The sequence below is a fragment of the Acomys minous genome, assembly GCF_964271855.1.
Source record: "Acomys minous genome assembly, chromosome: 18".
Taxonomy (NCBI): Eukaryota; Metazoa; Chordata; class Mammalia; order Rodentia; family Muridae; genus Acomys; species Acomys minous.
Window position 1 is genome coordinate 27,677,125 of NC_140501.1, and position 9,785 is coordinate 27,686,909.

The window sequence follows — 9,785 nt, forward strand, 5'->3', positions numbered from 1 at the left end:
AATTGTTAATATTATACATAATCTTTCAACTTAGTCTGTAATTTTCAAAGTTTAGGTCACAATCATATTGAACAAGAATATATGCCTAGGGATGAATTTCAATGAAACAAGCAGAGATTTCTATTTTTAAAATGACGGTGTTCATCAAATTTGAACCTCAAAGTACTAATTTAAAGTAAACTTCTTATCAGAAAACAACACTGAAAGGAAAGTCCCCTAAATCTTGCAAAGTAAGAGTTAAATGTCTTAAATATATGGTTTTAACCAGTCAAAAACAAGTGTTCATTTTCATAAACAACACCCTTTAATATAATTTGTTATACAGTGGTGAACCCCCAACCAAAAAATTATTTTGGTGATACTTTACAATTATAATTTTACAACTGTTATGAATCATAATGCAAATATCCAATGTCCAGGATATCTGATATGTGAACATTGTGGGGAGTTGTGACCCACAGATTGAGAAGCACTGATCTGCATTGAAGATGACTTCTAAAGTTAATTTTTTCAAACAATGACTATAAATAATATAAATAAAATTTAACAAAACACAAAATTGACAAAATTTAATATTCATCAAAAAATTAAACTACATTTGAATGGTATTATGTGTGCTTGATTAAGCAATTGAGTGTTTTTATTTTAAAAATAGGTTTCACTCTCAAAATTAAAAACAAATATTATAGAAATTAAAAGGCAAAATTATATATATTAAAAGTATGTTTGTATCATTTTAATTTTTATTGAATTTTATTATATATTCACTTATATTAGCCCATATGATTTTTAACTGATCCTCCTCTACCTCAGTCTTAAAATATTTTAATATGAAGCAAAAGTTCCTGTGAAGTTGCAACTAAGATATATAGTTACATTTATTTTTCTGACACATTTGATAAAAGAGTGCAGGTAAATTATAAAAGATGTCTGCCTGTGAAACAAAATTATCTCATGTAACTAGTTGCAAGGGGGAATGAACAATTCCATAGGAATTCATGTCTGTTTATTTAAGAAATAATAAAATCAGTGGCGATGCTGATTCTTATAATCATGGTGCACATATCAAATTTTGATTTTAATATTTGATATTTTTAGAGCTATTTCCACTTGTGCCAAGGAGAATTAAATTGGCATATTCTGAAACTTTTCCATTATTCATAAACCTTTCTTCCTTTTTGGTTAAGTTTTGGTGTTCTAATTCCTATTATTATTCTGCAGGCAAATATTATTCATTCCTGATACTAGTGTCATTATTTAAAAATAATTTTATTTTGTATAAATGAAAGTGCATGAACTTTACTTGCTTTACAGTATTAACCCAGTAATCTGTCTGCTCAAAATTCTTACCATTTACACCTAAACTTAGAGTAAATTTACAGTGAACAAATGAGTTCTTGGAGGCATGGGTAGCAGATTCAGTTCCTCTAAAAATATGCTCGATGTGTCCTGCCTTACTAAAAGCTTACTCCTAGATACTAACTTCTGTCTTTCTTAAATTTTTATTGCCATGGCAATATACCTTGCCCAAGGTAGATTATAAAAGAAAACACATAAATGCAGGGCTAAAGGTTTAGCAGAAATTGAGGGAATGGCCCACTAATGACTGACACTAACTGAGACCCATCCTATGAGAGAAAGCCAACCCCTGACACTATTAATAATATTTTGCTATAATTGCAGACAGGATCCTATCATAATTGTCACCTGAGAAGATTCATCCCACAACTAATGGAAGCAGATGCAGAAACTCAAAGCCAAACATCAGATGGAGCTCAGGGGATCTTGTGGAAAAATTGAAGGAGCCAGAAAAATCAAAGACATTACAAAATTATCTACAGAATCAACTATGCTGAGCTAGCTCATAGGGACTCACAGACACTGTCCCAATAACCAGAGAGCCTGCATGGGACAGGCATCGGCCCAGAACACATATGTAACATATATGTAGCTTGCTCTTCATGTGGGTGCCCCAACAACTGGAGTAAGGGCTGTGTCTGATTCTGTTGCCTGCTATTGGACCCCTTTCTCCTAACTGGGCCATTCTGCCTAGTCTCAGGAGGAGTAGATACATCCAGTGCTACTTTATCTTGATATGCCAAGTTTGTTTGAAAAACATGCAATGCCTCCCCTTCTCTGAGAAGAAAAAAAGATTAGGAAGTAGGGGGAAAGGAAGTGAGAGAGGGATGGACTTGGAGGAGAGGAGGGAGGGGAAGCTGTGACCTGGATGTAAAGTAATTAATTTAATGAAAAGAATGCCTCTAAGTTTTGGACTTACAGTTTTAGAGGGTTAGAGTATATGGTCATCTGTCAGGAAGATTGTCAGGCAACAATCAGGGAGGCATGGTACTGAAGCCATAGCAAAGAGCTTAGATCTACGATCAACAGACATGAAGTAGAGAGCTGACAAGGAATGATGTGCATTTTTTGAAAACCCCAAGGCCTCTCTCTCTCTGGGACATCTCTCCTTCAGGCAGACACAGCTGGAAATCTTTCCCAAGTTGTTCCACCAATGAGATTCAAAATTATGAGCCTATTTGGTCCATTGTCATCCAAACCACAACAATTGATACCGGAATTTCAAGTGAGGGTGTGATAACACTCCTCCCCACAATCCCCAGGGAGAAATGTCTAACATACATTACCAAACATCTAGTTATCACAGTATTCTCATAATTCTTTTATGGCTGGGACTTCTATACCAAGGTATTTTGAAGGTCAACACAAATATATCTGCTCCACTATTACATGTTGTCATGTTAGGCCTGAAGTGATAGCTTCCTTACAACAATTTTTAATGTTAGTTTGAATTCTCCAAATGCATATACTCAAACTAAAAATACAATCAAGAAATATATTTATGAAATCATATTTTAGAATTCAAAGAACACAATTCTTCTAAACTTATATTCTGCAATATTTGAGTATCATAGAATTTCACTTAATATAAACTTAATTTTGTATATACTGTCTAATTTTTAGTATAAGATTTTAGAAGTATATCTAAAATGGTTTTGTTAATGAGTCATTATTTTTTTACATTTTAGAAGTATATCAATGGTTTTGTTAATGAGTCAATAATTCTGCTATCATGTTTTCTAAAAGCATTCCACAGTATTTTAATTTACTATATAGTAAACGTTTTATATTATTCTAGTTCTAAATTATTATAACTAAGTACATTCTAATATATTATCGCAGAGTTTTGTGACAAGATTTGTTGTCACTTGCACAAATACCTTTAACAGGGGTCTGACTCATATGGTAATATTATTTAACGCTACAAAAAGTTTCCAAATAATTTCTCCAAAGTGTATTGATGGTGTTTTGCCTATATATTATCAATGCTATCTTATTGGTTACTATTAAGGCTCAATCTGCTCTTTCAAATATTTTCATGTGTTTGCACTCTAGAACAAAAAGCTGGATAGAAGAACAGTTGTTAAAGAGAAAAGAGGAAAAAGTGTATATTAAACAAATATACACTTACAAATAATTAATACAGCCAGATAAGAGGGATATGGTTTACCACTTCAGACTCTAAAGGTATACAAAGACATGGGATTTCATACAAATATTGCTGGCTTTGGGGGCCATTAACATAGTACTAGGTTTAGGGTTCATTTTCAAGTTTAGAGTTTTTCACTTTTTCCCTGTAATATAATTTTACCGACAACTTCATAAATTATGTGTCTCTTTAATTTATTACAGTGCCTGTCAAAGAAATGTGTTTTACTATTTATAGGAGTTATAGTTACCTTCCGACCTTTTTGAGTGGTTCTGTGTCTGTGTCAATGAATTCATAAGGTTCTAGTCAGCCACCTGCCAGAAGCAAAATGATAAAATAAGTATCTAGCAATTTCAGACTTTATTATGTTAAAAGAAATGTTAATAACACCATAGCGCAAAATCCCCATCGTCAAGGTTTGCCTAGTAGCCAATCATCTGTGGAAACACATATTCATACCTCTCACACAGGTGGCACTGTTCGCTTTGCCAAAACCAGTCCTACAACTTGAGGAATGTCCTGAGCCATGTACCATCCACAACCTCCAAATACATATCTAGCCTCCTAAGATCTTCTATCCATAACCTTTGGTTGAATGGAGCTTACTCAAGATAGAGAAACTATGTTTGCAGAGCCATATAATAAGGCAGACAATAAAAACATTGTGGCATGCTAACGCTTTGTAAATATTTGTTCATGAAGACAGCAATGATCTTTCAATATAGAAGGCATGAAACCTATAGCCCTCAAAAGAAGCTAAAATAGAAACGCACAAATTCTCAAAACCATACAACATGATGTCTTATGCAAATTGAGGAAGCCTAACTGGAGATGGAAAGGTGTTTTGAGCAGAGATGCAACCTTATAACAGACCAACTGTTCCTCTGGGCCCTACAGATTTTTGTCATAAATTCCATGACACCGTGATGTTCTCTCAGCTTTAGATACAGGTGTTGCATTACATATGGTTAAGCTGAGTCTGGGCACCACAAGAACTCTTATTCTCTGTATTTATCAATAGTGGCTTCCTATTATGGTCTATATATGTTGCAAAAAATAATTCTATGCCCAAGATGTGTCAATATCATTGTTGTTTAAACAGAACTGAAATAAGACCTAAGCAAGAGGAGCAATTGACATGTTAACATTGAAGGGAGAAAGCTCATGGGGCCCAAACCCTAGAGAAAGAAGGACAGACAACTAGGAAAACATAACAGCTGAATCATTAGTTTTCCGTTGAAGCCACTCCCCATTTGGTTATGAAATATCATATGGTTGGCCTGACATTATATACATACAAGTATGTGCAAGTCATATTATTATAAACACTTAGGAATGTAATGTGTTTATATATATATATATATATATATATATATATATATATAGAGAGAGAGAGAGAGAGAGAGAGAGAGAGAGAGAGAAGAATTAGGAAAAATTAGGTAAGATATCATAAAATAGTGATCAATAGGAAATATGAGGTATATCACAGAGGATGGAAAGAACAAAGGGAAAGGGGAAATAATAAATTATATGTTTTAATTTTATCAAAATATTTTTAAAATTTAATGTATATTTATATTACATATTACATATAAACTACTGTAGTCTAAATGTTTCAAAACAAAAACGAAAGTTAGAGTAAAAAGCAAAATAAAACAGTGCTGCCTCTAGAAACTATTAATGCATCATAATGAACCATAATGAGAAATATCTAGGAGAAATTTTAAACAAAAGATTCACAAAATAATTATAAACATGTTCAATCAGTCAAATAATATAAAAGCAAAGAGCTGAATAGAACAATTTAGTAGATCCAAGACACCAAAACTGAATATAATAAAGAAAAACACTACTAAACAAAATCCAATCTGAAATGACACTGGAAATGAGAATCTAAAAGAGCCAAATAAAAACCTCAGTAGAAAGCCTCACCAACAGAATGGGTCATCTGTGTTATGTTTCAAACCCTGGGAAAAATGGATATGAGGGAGGCACCAAGTTAGCACATCAACGCAGAACTAGCAGCCAGTCCCCTCTCTTCACATGGCAAGGCGTCTGCTCTGGCCTCTCTCAGATCTCCTTGCCTCTGGCTATGTCTCTCTTTTATATACAATAAACTTTCTCCCCCACCACATTTATGACCAGTTATCTTCTTTTCCTTTTTTCATGTATATTTTATTGATTATAATTTTTTCACATTACATCGTGATTGTTATCTCCTTGCTTTTATCTTTCTCTTCCCACCTTTGCTCCATCTTCTTCCCTAATCTCCATCTTAGACCTCTGATGGGGGTGGCCCTCCTACCCCACTGTATGGCCCCAGCATATTAGGCCTCATCAGGACAGCCTGTATCCCCTTCCCCTGTTTGCTTGCAAGGATATCTTGAACTGGTACACCAACCAAGGACAATGCAAGCGGAGAACATAGGACACACAACAGATGTTTTTTTGTCTTTCTTTTTTTCTGGAGCACTGACAGTCACAACAATAAGAAAAGTAGACTAAGCTGATCGTTTAATTAAAAACAGGTAAAATTTATCTTAAAGTATACAAACAGAACCGGTGAGACCTTTCGAACTATCTCTTGAATCATGGTCATGGAAGACAGGTGACACAGTAAAGGCATTTTTTTTACCATGTTTATTTTAATGATGTTAATTAAACATTTTATAATTGAAACTTGAAAAGCCTAATTAAATTACAAGTAGAAAGTTTAGAATATCTGTATAACTAAGAAAAGAAAAGACTTGATGAAGAACAATACAGAAATACAACATTACATTCTTGTATTAACTTAGAATAATGCAGAAAAGTTCTCCTTTGTAAAATATAATTAATATGCTTTTCATTATACACAGTGGTTAAAGAATGATTTTGAAAATAGATTAATATATATCTGTAAGCATATGTTATAGCTTATCTCATAATTACTGTGAAGAGTGGAAAAAGACAATTCAAATTTATTAAATATGATAATGGGATTTATAGTGTAGTAAAGTATAATATAGAGTTCCTGGGTGACTACTCAGGTAGCGAACTGTCTCTGTCTTCTTCTCATTTGAAAAGCTACTAACCTGCACTCCCAGTATCCTCAGGTAATACATTTTATTCCTTCTTACTTCTCTGATGGGCTTGAAGACCAAATAGTTTAGTTTTACAATGAAGCTTACTTGTTTAGGAGTTAAGATATGTATAGGTCTAGATAGATGTTTTAAATTGATAATAACAAGATATGATATATATTGATTTACATTCAGAATTTTAGATGCACCAAGATAGAAAAGACTTTTTTTCAAGGCTGCCAAAGATAAATAGCCAAAACACTAAGAATGTATCATTTATATAAATGCTTAATAAAAAAACCATTTACAAACTCAAAATTATTTTCTAATTTATAATAAGTCAAGCAAAACTGCTTTATTGGGACTTCTTAGATATAAGTACCGTTAAAATATAATATTTACCATTCCATTCTTTTATTTGTACTACCATGCTTGTAATTTTTACACCTGGTTCTTTTTTCTTCAAGCTTTTATTTTCATTAAAATATGATTAAGTCATATTCCCATTTCCATTCCTCTCAACCACTTCTCCCATCATCCTCCAACCACTTCCTTGTCTCCTATTTCTTCTCTCAAATTCTTAGCCTATTTTTCATTTATTATCATTATGGCATATATGTATAAATGCATAAACATATCAATATGGCCTGCTGAGTTTCTTTAGTGTTCCCTGTATACACATGATTTCAGAGGTGACCACTTGGTATTGGATAATCAATCTGAAGACTTGTCCCTGAGAAAAAACAATTCTCCCTTTCCAGTAGTCTTGACCTAAGGATCATATAGATTTTGTCTATGGATGGGGAAGCTTGATATTTCTCTCTCACATTACAATGTTTATTAGAGATGCCATTGTTCTGGTTTTGTTTATGCAGCCATATATCTGTATCATGGATGTAACATTAACATTACTGTCACTCTGGAAGACAGCTTGACAACAGGCTTCCTTTTCCTATGGCTCTTAGAATTTTTCCTTCTTACACCACCTTTTCTGTGATGGTCCCTGAGACTAAACTGGAGTGGTTGTGCTTTAGATTTATCTGTGGGGCTGGCCTACTCATGAATGACTTTCTACATTTTCACAAGGTCTGATTTTCTGTGATGAGTCTCTCTATTGTAAAGAGAAGCATCTTTGCTTAGATCTATGAGCTACACTTATCTGTAGGTATAGGATATGTATTTAGAATGCATTTAAGTGATGGTAAGTTAGCCTCCAAGATGCTTGAACTAGGTAGTAGACTAGGTTTTCAGTACCAAATATATTTTTTCCTGGTAAGTTGGCCTCAAGTAAATAAAAAAAAATGGTTAGTACCACCAAACTATGAAAATAAGTACAACTATTGCACCTTTAGGGATATCTTATCTCTTGGTCATTATATGGCTCACATGCTTAATACAGTGGATAAGAATATTGGTAGCAGCCCAACTTTGGATAATTATATAGCACCTTCTGGAATCCTCAAAATTAAGCTGCAGAGAGAAGAATTTTAGGTCATATCCAGTTTAATCTTCCAATTTATGTTTTGATGTGTACCTATGTCCAAGTACATAGAATTTTCAACAATAGGTACTTTTAACCTTTGGGAGGCTGACAAGGGCAAAAGCAGCAGTTTATGTTACTAAGGTTTTAGTAATCTACTTGATGCCCATGACCAACATAATGAGAATAGGTTCTTTTAATTTTTTATTTATGTTGCTCAGGTTTTACTAGATAATCTTGGGGAGAAGAACTTCACTAGCTCAGGTGGATATATATATATATATATATATATATATATATATATATATATATATATATATATGTGTGTGTGTGTGTGTGTGTGTGTGTGTGTGTGTGTGTGTGTGTGTGCGCGCGTATGCTGTGTTAGATGCCAAAAGAAGCAGACAAGTGAGAAAATGACATAAAAAAATCACAAACTGAGAGAAAATCGTTGTAGACTTTAAATCTGACAAAAGGCATTTTACATCCAGAATACATAAGTAACTAATAATAATAAAAAAGCAAAGGATTTATTAAATTATGGACCATTGATCTGAAGAGTGAGTTCTAGAAATGAAAAAATATATATAAGAAATACTAGGAAAGGTGTTTATTATAACTTAGCAATTAGGAAAATTCAAACAAAAACTCTGACATATTATCTCACTCCAGTAAAAAAGGCTAAAGTTAACAAAATAACTGTCAACACATGTTGGAGAGGATGTAGAGAAGGGACAACTGTGATTCAGTGTTTATGGGATTTTAAACTGGTATAGCCATGCTGGAAATCAGTGCTGAAATATTATAAAAGCCTAAAAGCAAATCTATTATTTGACTCAGCTATACCATCCCTTGGCACATGCCTGAAATATTCAAAATTCTACTTCACAGATACTTGCTCAGCTGTATTTATTGCTGTTTTATTCACAATAGCTAAGAAATGGAAACAATGAAAATGTACTTCAACTGATAGGTAATAAATGTGGCACATATACTCTACGTATTACTATTCAGCTTTCAATAAAAATGAGATTATAAAGTGTGCAGGCAAATGGATAGAAATGGAGAATATTATACCGAGTGCAGTAGTACAGACTTGGAAAGACAAATGCAACTGTTTTCTATAATCTGTGGATCTTAGCTTCAAATCTCCAGATATGAATATATAAACTGTAATAATTTCTGAAACCAGAACAATTTCAGATGCCTTGGCATGAGTTGGGGAATCTTAGAGAGAATAATAGGATGTAAGTGATATGAACAGGAAAATGAGAAACATGGATAGTGCAGTTGTAATTCAGACGGAGGGAGGGAAGGCAACACAGAAAAATGGAGGAATAATTACCACTAAGAATATTTTTAAAGTCTCAAGAATGAATATTATTTTATATTTACATAGACAATTTTCTTCTTTCTTTCTTTCTTTCTTTCTTTCTTTCTTTCTTTCATCACAGTTTTTTTAGTAGAATTTATTAGTAGAATAATTCTTTTTTTAATTTTTATTATTTTAAATTAATTTATTCATATTACATCTCAGTTGTTAGCCCATCCCACGTATCCTCCCACTCCTCCCTTCCTCCCACTTCCCCCCTACTCCCCTCCCCTATGTCTGTGTCTGAGGGGGACCTCCTCCCCCTGTATATGCTCATAGGGTATCAAGTCTCTCCTTGGTGACCTATTATCTTTCCTCTGACTGCCACCAGGCATCTCCATCCAAGAGAAATTGTCATAATGA